Source organism: Oryx dammah, unplaced genomic scaffold (assembly GCF_014754425.2).
Source record: "Oryx dammah isolate SB20612 unplaced genomic scaffold, SCBI_Odam_1.1 HiC_scaffold_2, whole genome shotgun sequence".
NCBI classification, from domain to species: Eukaryota; Metazoa; Chordata; class Mammalia; order Artiodactyla; family Bovidae; genus Oryx; species Oryx dammah.
In genome coordinates this window covers 145616597-145628172 of record NW_024070186.1, presented here as the reverse complement: position 1 = coordinate 145628172, position 11576 = coordinate 145616597, and the positions used below count along the sequence as shown (strand labels likewise).

Sequence of the window (11576 nt, the reverse complement as noted above, 5' to 3'; positions counted from 1 at the left end):
ACCATACATATACATGTATCCATTCTCTCCCCAACCCCCTCCCATCCAGGCTAACACATAACATTGAGCAGAGTTCCATGTGATATACAATCGGTCCTTGTTATTTATCCATTTTAAGGATAGCAGTGTGTACATAACCACCCCAAACTCCCTAACTATCTATCCCCCTGGCAATCATAAGTTTGTCTTCTAAGTCTATGAGTTTCTTTCTGTTTTGTAAGTAAGGTCATTTGTGTAATTTGCTTTTTGATTCCACCTATAAGGGATGTTATATAGTATTTCTGCTTCTCTGTCTGACTTACTTCAGTCAGTATGACAGTCCCTAGGTTCATCAATGCTGCTGCAAATGGCACTATTTCATTCTTTTTAATGGCTGAGTAATATTCCATCATATATATGAACCACATCTTGTTTATCCAAAAGTTTTAAAGTGGTATAAATTAAATCTATCCAAACATTTTGCCATAAAAGAATGAAAAACAGAGTGGCTACAGGGAGAGTACAAAGAGAGACACATTCAAAATTGAAAGCATTCTCTTCATGTAGAACAAATCTTTTTCTGATTTGTAAAACCTTTGTATTAGGGCATGAAACTGACCTCATTTCTGAGACCCACAGGTCTGTCACATATTAATAAACTTAGGCATCACTTTTCTTCTCTCTTGATTCAGATCTTGAGTAAAAGTTTGTTTTATACCAACTGATTGCTGATGCATCTCAGTATATTTATACACACAGCATGAGTTTTGAGGTTTTGCAATGTTTTCCAATGTAATGTAGTATAAACAGAAAGTTTGATTGTGATTTTCTTAATGCTTGGGATTAACATGTAGAACTATATACTGCTGCTGCTGCTGCTAAGTCGCTTCAGTCGTGTCCAACTCTGTGCAGCCCCATACACGGCAGCCACCAGGCCACCCCGTCCCTGGGATTCTCCAGGTAAGAACACTGGGGTGGGTTGCCATTTCCTTCTCCAATGTATGAAAGTGAAAACTGAAAGTGAAGTCTCTCAGTCGTGTCCGACTCTTAGCGACCCCATGGACTGCAGCATAGCACTATATAATAGATAATAAATATTTGTGGAAAGAAGAAATTTTCAAATTGAATATTCTAGGTGGATTGGTTAATTTTAATATGCTCCATAAAAATAAACTTCTTTCCGAAACTTATATACTACTTTGTAACTTTCTGCTGTAAGTCCTACACTCAGGGTTCTTCAGTATATAGGTGTACCTGAACCAATCCATCACCAATAGGACAAAAAATGATTTAAAACTTATCCAAGGATTATTCCTCTGGAAAAGTATCAAGTATTTGTTGGTATTAAAATTAAATTGTAATCCACATATAAAAGTTAAATTTTACCCAAGTTAAATGTGAAAACATAGCACCTAATTTTTTTAAGGCAGGGCCTTCATTCTTTTGAGTTGGACATTCATTAGAGTCGGACACGACTGAGTGGCTTGACTTTTGGGGCTTCCCTTGTGGCTCAGCTGGTAAAGAATCCACCTGCAATGTGGGAGACCTGGGTTCAGTCCCTGGGTTGGGAAGATCCCCTGGAGAAGGGAAAGGCCACCCATTCCAGTATTCTGGCCTGGAGAATTCCATGGACTCTATAGTACATGGGGTCGCAAAGAGTCGGACACAACTAAACGACTTTACTTACTCATTCTTTTGTCTTAATTAATTTTAATTGGAGTGTACTTGCTTTACAATGTTGTATTAGCTTCTGCTGTACATCAAAGTGAATTACTATACATATACATATATCACCTCTTTTAAAGATTTCCTTCCCATTTCAGTTCAGTTCACTCACTCAGTCATGTCTGACTCTTTGCGACCCCATGAATCATAGCACGCCAGGCCTCCCTGTCCATCACCAACTCCCGGAGTTCACTCAGACTCACATCCATCGAGTCCATGATGCCATCCAGCCATCTCATCCTCTGTTGTCCCCTTCTCCTCCTGCCCCCAATCCCTCCCAGCATCAGAGTCTTTTCCAATGAGTCAACTCTTCGCATGAGGTGGCCAAAGTACTGGAGCTTCAGCTTTAGCATCATTCCTTCCAAAGAAATCCCAGGGTTGATCTCCTTCAGAATGGACTGGTTGGATTTCCTTGCAGTCCAAGGGACTCTCAAGAGTCTTCTCCAACACCACAGTTCAAAACCATCAATTCTTTCACGCTCAGCCTTCTTCACAGTCCAACTCTCACATCCATACATGACCACAGGAAAAACCATAGCCTTGACTAGATGGACCTTAGTCAGAAAAGTAATGTCTCTGCTTTTGAATATACTATCTAGGTTGGTCATAAATTTTTTTGTAAGGAGTAAGCGTCTTTTAATTTCATGGCTGCAATCACCATCTGCAGTGATTTTGGAGCCCCCCAAAATAAAGCCTGACACTATTTCCACTGTTTCCTCATCTATTTCCCATGAAGTGATGGGACCAGATGCCATGATCTTCGTTTTCTGAATGTTGAGCTTTAGGCCAACTTTTTCACTCTCCACTTCCACTTTCATCAAGAGACTCTTTAGCTCCTCTTCACTTTCTGCCATAAGGGTGGTGTTATCTGCATATCTGAGGTTATTGATATTTCTCCCAGCAATCTTGATTCCAGCTTGTGTTTCTTCCAGCCCAGTGTTTCTCATGATGTACTCTGCATAGAAGTTAAATAAGCAGGGTGACAGTATACAGCCTTGACGTAATCCTTTTCCTATTTGGAACCAGTCTGTTGTTGCATGTCCAATTCTAACTGCTGCTTCCTGATCTGCATACAGATTTCTCAAGAGGTAGGTCAGGTGGTCTGGTATTCCCATCTCTTTCAGAATTTTCCACAGTTTATTGTGATCCACACGGTCAAAGGTTTTGGCATAGTCAATAAAGCAGAAATAGATGTTTCTCTGGAACTCTCTTGCCTTTTCCATGATCCAGCGGATGTTGGCAATTTGATGTCTGGTTCCTCTGCCTTTTCTAAAACCAGCTTGAACATCAGGGAGTTCACGGTTTATTTATGGCTGAAGCCTGGCTTGGAGAATTTTGAGCATTACTTTACTAGCATGTGAGATGAGTGCAATTGTGCGGTAGTTTGAGCATTCTATGTCATTGCCTTTCTTTGGGATTGGAATGAAAACTGACCTTTTCCAGTCTTGTGGCCACTGCTGAGTTTTCCAAATTTGCTGGCATATTGAGTGCAGCACTTTCACAGCATCATCGTTCAGGATTTGAAACAGTTCAACTGGAATTCCATCACCTCCACTAGTTTTGTTCATAGTGATGCTTTCCAAGGCCCACTTGACTTCACAATCCAGGATGTCTGGCTCTAGATTAGTGATCACATCATCATGATTATCTGGCTCATGAAGATCTTTTTTGTACAGTTCTTCCTTGTATTCTTGCCACTTCTTCTTAATATCTTCTGCTTCTGTTAGGCCAGACCATTTCTGTCCTTTAGCCCATCTTTGCATGAAATGTTCCCTTGGTATCTCTAATTTTCTTGAAGACATCTCTAGCCTTTCCCATTCTGTTCTTTTCCTCTATTTCTTTGCATTGATTGCTGAAGAAGGCTTTCTTATCTCTTCTTGCTATTCTTTGGAACTCTGCATTCAGATGCTTATATCTTTCCTTTTCTCCTTTGTTTTTTGCTTGTCTTCTTTTCACAGCTATTTGTAAGGCCTCCACAGACAGCCATTTTGCTTTTATGCATTTCTTTTCCATGGGGATGCTCTTGATCCCTGTCTCCTGTACAATGTCACGAACCTCATTCCATAGTTCATCAGGCACTCTATCTATCAGATCTAGGCCCTTAAATCTATTTCTCACTTCCACTGTATAATCATAAGGGATTTGATTTAGGTCATACCTGAATGGTCTAGTGGTTTTCTCTACTTTCTTCAATTTGAGTCTGAATTTGGCAATAAGGAGTTCATGATCTGAGCCACAGTCAGATCCTGGTCTTGTTTTTGTTGACTGTATAGAGCTTCTCCATCTTTGGCTGCAAAGAATATAATCAATCTGATTTCGGTGTTGACCATCTGGTGATGTCCATGTGTAGAGTCTTGTCTTGTGTTGTTGGAAGAGGGTGTTTGCTATGACCAGTGCATTTTCTTGGCAAAACTCTATTAGTCTTTGCCCTGCTTCATTCCGTATTCCAAGGCCAAATTTGTCTGTTACTCCAGGTGTTTCTTGACTTCCTACCTTTGCATTCCAGTCCCCTATAATGAAAAGGACATCTTTTTTGGGTGTTAGTTCTACAAGGTCTTGTAGGTCTTCATAAAACTGTTCAACTTCAGCTTCTTCAGTGTTACTGGTTGGGGCATAGACTTGGATAACTGTGATATTGAATGGTTTGCCTTGGAAACAGAGGTCATTTTGTTGTTTTTGAAATTGCCTCCAAGTACTGCATTTCGGACTCTTTTGTTGACCATGATGGCTACTCCATTTCTTCTGAGGGATTCCTGCCCGCAGTAGTAGATATAATGGTCATCTGAGTTAAATTCACCCATTCCAGTCCATTTTAGTTCACTGATTCCTAGAATGTCGATGTTCACCCTTGCCATCTCTTGTTTGACCACTTCCAATTTGCCTTGATTCATCGACCTGAAATTCCAGGTTCCTATGCAATATTGCTCTTTACAGCATTGGATATTGCTTCTATCACCAATCACATCCACAACTGGGTATTGTTTTTGCTTTGGCTCCATCCCTTCATTCTTTCTGGAGTTATTTCTCCACTAATGTCCAGTACCATATTGGGCACCTAATGACCTGGGGAGTTCCTCTTTCAGTATTGTATCATTTTGCCTTTTCATACTGTTCATGGGGTTCTCAAGGCAAGAATGCTGAAGTGGTTTGCCATTCCCTTCTCCAGTGGACCACATTCTGTCAGACCTCTCCACCACAACCCGCCCGTCTTGGCTTGCCCCGCAGGCATGGCTTGGTTTCGTTGAGTTAGACAAGGCTGTGGTCCTAGTGTGATTAGATTGACTAGTTTTCTGTGAGTATGTTTCAGTGTGTCTGCCCTCTGATGCCCTCCTGCAACACCTACCATCTTATCTGGGTTTCTCTTACCTTGGGCGTGGGGTATCTCTTCACAGCTGCTCCAGCAAAGCACAGCTACTCCTCCTTACCTTGTATGAGGGGTATCTCCTTACCACTGCCTTTTCTGACCTTCAATGTGGGATAGCTCCTCTAGGCCCTCCTACACCCGCACAGCCACTGCTCCTCGGGTTGCTCCTCAGGGCCACCACCCCTGGCCTCAGGCGTGAGGTGGCTTCTCCAGGCTGCCTCGACCTCAGACACAGGGTAGCTCCTCTCGGCCGCAGCCCCTGGCCTCAGATGCAGGGTAGCTCCTCTTGGCCGCCACCCCTGACCCTGGACGTGGGGTGTCTCCTCCTGGCCACCACTGACCTCGGACGCTGGGTAGCTCCTCTTGGCTGCCACCCCTGGCCTTGGCCGCGGGGTAGTTCCTCTCGGCCGCTGCCCCTGACCTCGGATGCAGGGTAGCTCCTCTCGGCTGCACTTAGTGCTCTGGGTCGCAGCTGTCACCACAGAACACCGAGTAGCGTTCCCCAAATTGTACAGCAGGTTCTCATTAGTAATCTATTACCCCGGTTTGATGTCTGGATTGGGAAGATCTCCTGGAGAGGGGAAAGGCCACCTGCTCCAGAATTCTGGCCTGGAGAACTCTATGGACTGTACAGTCCACGGGGTCGCAAAGAATCAGACAGGACTGAGCGACTTTCACTTTCACTATACATAATAGTGTATGTATGTCAACCCCTATCTCCCAATTCATCCCACCCTCATCCCCTCCTTGATATCAATAAATTTGTTTCCCACATCTGTGTCTCTATTTCTGACATAGCATCTAGTTTTATCAGACACAACTGCCGTTGAACTGGAAAAGGCAGACAAGCTACTGTACTGCTGACCAACGTCAGATTCAAGCAACAGCCAACACCATGCGCACTGCATGAAGAGTGTGGACTAGGGGGACATACCCACCAACCATCACCCAAAGCATGTATAGGCACTCAAGGCCCCAGACACGTATTAGAGAAGAGGTTATAACTCAGAAAGGAGCAACTGGTCTCCCATATTTCTCCTTATTTCTATAAAGAGATAAAATTTGTGATGAATAAAGCCCTAATAGTCATAAATATCCAAATAATTCCAGTAAACCACTTAAAATGAATACTTTCTAGACCATGACAATAAAATTTCCTGGAACATAAATTGTTTCAGGGAAGATAAATAATCAAATGACCTTGAGATACAGTATTAGGCCTCCTGGCTTCTTTGTTAGCCTTTCACGGATGAATCAGTGTCCTGTCTAGTGAGTGTGTGTGTGACAAAGCACACATTCTTAGTCATTAGTAGTCATAAGCTACTATAGAAGACTCTTACTATTCCTGTAGATTATAGAATGCAAAGAGATGATAAATGTCATTCATTCACTTATTCTTTAACTCATTCATCAAATATTGAGAGTCTTAATGGGTTTGCACTGAGATAGAGAAGACAGGAATAGCCTGCCTTCATGGGATGAACATGAAAAATTTCTTATATATAAAAAAATTAACGCATATATATGAAATCTAGAAAAATGATACTGATTAACCTATTTTCAGGGCAGGAATAGAGATGCGACATAGAGAATGGGCTGTGGACACAGCGGGTGGGAGGAGAGGGAGGGTGGGATGAACTGAGAGGGTAGCATTGAAACATATACATAGCCTATGTAAAAGAGATAGCTGATGGGAAGTTGCTGTATAGCACAAGGAGCTCAGTCTGGTGTGCTGTGACCACCTTGAGGGGTGGGATGGGGTGGCGGAGTGGGATGGAGTTGGGGAGTGGGAGAGAGGGGACATATATATACTTATGACCTATTCACGTTATTGTGTGGTAGAAACCAACAACATTGTAAAGCAATTATCCTCCAATTAAAAAAAGTTGTGAAGGCAAATCTTAAGGCACTGTGATTGGATGTAAAAGTTGGAAGGAATAAAACAGGAAAACAGAAGTGCACAGAATGCTGATTTTTCTCGTGGCTTTTAAAAACTCTTCCATGCATTTAGAATGCCCCCTTTAGGGGGATGTCTCTGACCACGGTATTGCTCCCCAGGCTGGGCTGGGGGCCTCATCTCTGCCCTCCTCCAGTGTCTTGTGAGCATGTTTGTACTTCTTTCATTGTCTTCATCGTGTTATTAGAAATGAGCTCTTCATATATTTGTGTCTGTTAGGGAATCATACAGTTCATGAAGGCAGTGACAGAGAGGAGTCATCTTTCAATACCAATCAATGACAGTTTAATTGAATATGTCGACTGATGGATTTGTGAAAGGTTGAGTTTTGGGGAGGAAGCATGATGGAGAGGAAAAGCTTCGATTTTGGGAAGACAGGAAGACCGAGTTCTACTTTTAGGCTGCCACTAACAAGTCTGTTGTGGAAGCTGAAAAGAAGACCAAGACATGAACTTGGTGGCTGCTTTGGGAATTGAGTTTGTGGCAGATGCTCTTGGTACCTCATATCTCTTCCTCTTGGGCTTTCCTAGTGGCTTAGTGGTAAAGAAACTGCCTGCCAATGCAGGAGACACGGGTTTGATCCCTAAGTGGGGAGATCCTCTGGAGAAAGAAAAGGCAACCCTCTCCAGTATTCTTGCTGGGGAAATCCCATAGACAGAGGAGCCTGGTGTGTGACAGTCCATGGGGTCGAAAAGAGTCAGACATGACTTGGAGACTAAACAACAACATCTCTTCGTCTTAGTCCAGCTCTGACTTCATACAGACATTTCCTGGGAGTTCAGACATATCTCCCACTGGCGGAAGTGTCCTGTTCTCATGGGAAGTGGCTGGGGAAAGTGTAGACTGGAAGTAACCAGATTTCAGTCCCTGGGAGCATTCCTTTAACCAAAGATGATGGGAAGCTCGTGGAGAAATGCTTCAGCCTCTTAGCCTTTAGGGAACTCTTCTGAGAGGTATTTGTTTCTCTTTTCAGCAAGCTTGGCAGAATCAAACTCTCCTTTAGGATAATGTGGTCTTATATTCCCCTTTCCCATGCTTTTGTTTCCTCATACCTGTTTCCAAGGATCTCATTTCAAATCAATCACCTGTACCCAAGTCCAAGGACTTCCCAGGTGGCTCAGTGGTAAAGAATCCACCTGCAAAGTGCAGGAGATACAAGGATGTGGGCTTGACCCCTGGGTCAGGAAGATCCCCTGGAGGAGAAATGGCAACCCACCCCAGTATTCTTGCCTGGAGAATCCCACGGACAGAGGAGCCTGAGACTACAGTCCATGGGGTCACAACAGAGTCGGACATGACTGAGCAACTCATGCACGCACCCAAGCCCAGGTTCCCATCTTAAGATCTGCATCAAGGAGACCCAAACCAAGATGCCAGCCAAGTGGCAGAAGTCTTAGAACACTAGTAACCTAACGTGGCCAGTACTTCTGGTCCAGGTTTCCATATAACACCCACTATGATTTCCCTAACAGCTTGCATGCACTTCCTTAGTTACTGTTAGGTCCAGTCAAGGGCAACCTGACTGATATTTTTTGTCTGAGAGTATCTTTGCTCTATTTGATATGTAAGATTTGTGTCATTTAGTCTCATTTGTTGACAGGGAACTCTGGACTGGAAGCATGCACAAACCTATGTAGTAGTCTAAGGAGCAAACACATGCAGGTCCACTTGGAACTTTTATAAATGTCAGTGTTGGGGACCCTGAACTGCAAGTTTTCAAGAATCCTCAAGAAGAAGAATGTGTGAGCTAAGTATTCACAAGACCTTCAGCCTTCTGGAGTTCTGTGCTCTTTCAAATACAAATTCAATACCCGAGACCCCTCTGCACACATGCAGTAAATGATAGTCTGTTTAATACCCTTTCTTTTATTTTCCAGGTGAGAAAGTGAAGGAGAATGGGTACAAGATGCCTTTGGCTCATCTCTTCTTACATTTGCCATGCCTCTCAACATCCATTTTCTATCACCCTTTCTTTAACTCTGGATCTATCATCTTGCTGTACCTGTGTCCTGCCCACACCAGCTCATTTAAAGACAGGTGAACAGAGCAGTTACCTGTCCTCTGTTCCTTTGTGTACCACCAGCCCAGAGCTGCTTTAGAGATTTTTATGTGAAGTCTTGGTAATGGTGGCAAGGAATTAAAATGCAAATCAGCAAACAGCCCGCATTCACTTAAATGAATCACTGCCTCAAGTTCATCAGCCATTTCTGCTCTACGAGAATCCTACATTTTTGTACTTTTTTCTGGACTCTCTGGTCTGTTGCCATTTTTGTGGGTCTTCTCTCTCACTCTAGAGTATTTTTCCCCTCCTGTACTTCAAGTCCCCAAATTCACCTCCCACTCATCTTAAAGGAAAAAAAAAAAATAAAAAGATGTTATTACTGCATGTGGAATTTACTGATAATTTGTCGTATGGAACAATTTGGCTTCCTCTTTGTCAACCTCTTCATTCCAGACTCTGCCCCAGACATTGTCTTTTAAAGTTCAAGTATTATGTCCTCTCCAATTATATGCCAGCTTTCAATGCATATTTAGCAATCTAAGAATTGACAGAAAATTGAAAAATCACAGCTTATCTTAACTTCTTAAGTGGTCTCAAGTTCAAAGAAGTATTCACAGCTCCCTGAGCAAGGGCAAAAGCAGACCTTTTTTTTTTTTTAATGTCATTTATCATTATGTATTTTTATTGAAGTATAATTACTTTGCAATGTTATATCAGTTTCTCTGTACAACTTTGTGAATCAGCCGTATGTATACATAGATCCCCTCCTTCTTGAGTCTCCACCCTATTCCCCCTGCCTTCCCACCTTTCTACATCACCACAGAGCACTGGGCTGAGCTCCCTGTGTTATACAGGAGCTTCCCACTAATTATTTTACACATGGTACTGAAGCGACTAAGCAGCAGCAGCAGCAGCAGCAGCAGCAGTGTATATATGTCAATGCTACTCTCTCAATTTGTCCCACCCTCTACTTCCCCCACTCTGTCAAGTCTCTACATAGCAGAAGACTTCTTTATCCACCCTCAGGATAGAAAATCCAAGGGTCAGATTTACCCTACTTGCCCCCACCCAAGACCTAATACCCCTTCTACTGCTGAATTTGGGGTGTGACCCCCTTGACAGCCCTACTGTTTGTCCTTGGAAGATTCCGAGGTTCACATCACAGGAAGGGACTGAAACTGATTGTGAACTGAAAAATTACTATAAGCTTTTGATTTAAGCCATGTCTACCAAAATATATATCTTTGAATTAGGCTTAGGATATACTGCACTGATAGTCCTCTTGTGCTGTATCATTAAACCAATATTTTAAAAAACATTTACTTTTATTTATTTATTTTTTGGTTGTGCCACTTACCCTGTGGGATCTTAGTTCCTTGACCAGGGATTGAACCTGTGCCCCCTGCAACAGAAGCACAGGTTCTGAACCACTGGACTGCCAGGGAAGTCCCATGAGGTCAGTGTTATCCTCTTTAAAATTCAGTAAGCCAAACTCTAGCTTCCAAGGATGGTGAAGTGGGAAAAGCTGGGAACTGATGGTGCTAACTTAAAAGAGTGTTATTCAGATCTTTAGATTCTTCCTCTGAATACATTTCCAGCCTCTTTCTCTTTCTCCTTCCTAAGACTTCAATAACACATAAGTTAGATATTTTATTATGGTTCAACAGGTCCCTGAAGTTCTATTAATTCTGCACACCCCCCCCCCCAGCCGTCTATCGGCTCTCTGATTTCATATTGGGAAATTTCTATTGTTCTATCTTCAAACTCACTGATTAAAAAAAGTTAATTGATCTATTTTAATTGGAGGCTAATTACTTTATAATATTGTGGTGGTTTTTGCCATACATTCATAGGAATCAGCCATGGCTGTACATGTGTCCCCATCCTGAACCCCCCTCCCATCTCCCTCCCCATCCCATCCCTCAGGGTCTTTTAAAAATATATTTGCTCATTTATTTATTTGGCTGTGTTAGGTCTTAGCTGTGGTATCTTTATTGTGGAGTGCAGGCTTTTCTCTGGTTGTGGCACAGTCTTAGTAATTGCAGCACGAGGGCTTAGTTGTCTCACAGCATGTGGGGTATCTTAATTCCCCGACTGGAACTGAACTTGTGTCCCTGCATCGGAAGGCAGATTGTTAACCACTGGACTACCAGGGAAGTCCCAAGTACATTGATTCTTTACTCTGTATTCTCTATTCTGCTGTTGAGACCATCTTTTAATTTTTTTGTTTATGTTATTGTATTTTTCAATTCTAAAATTTCCATTTGATTCTTCTTTATATTTTCTTTATTTGTGCTGAGACTTTCTATTTTTTCATTTGTTTCAAACATGTTCATAATTACTTGTTGAATCAGTCTTATAATTCTTGCTTTCATATCATTGTCAGATATTTCTAACCTCTGTGTCTTCTTGGTGTTGCTGTTTGTTGATTATTTTTTCTCATTCATGTTGAGATTTTTTTTTTGTTTTGGTTAATGATTATTTGTAAACAAACAATCTCTCTTACTCCCTCCCTCAAACCCCCAAAATTTTGATGGACTTTTCATCTT

At 42.2% G+C, this 11576-nt stretch overlaps 1 long non-coding RNA gene across 1 annotated transcript; it reads right to left on the bottom strand.

The window, feature by feature from the left end:
• Positions 1 to 4420: 4420 nt before the first annotated feature.
• LOC120853568 lies at positions 4421 to 11192 on the bottom strand. The gene is made up of 3 exons (XR_005718815.1): positions 11134 to 11192; positions 10385 to 10420; positions 4421 to 4432 (listed from the first exon to the last, which is right to left on the bottom strand). It is a non-coding gene; the product is annotated as an uncharacterized LOC120853568 (long non-coding RNA).
• Between the last annotated feature and the right edge of the window lie 384 nt (positions 11193 to 11576).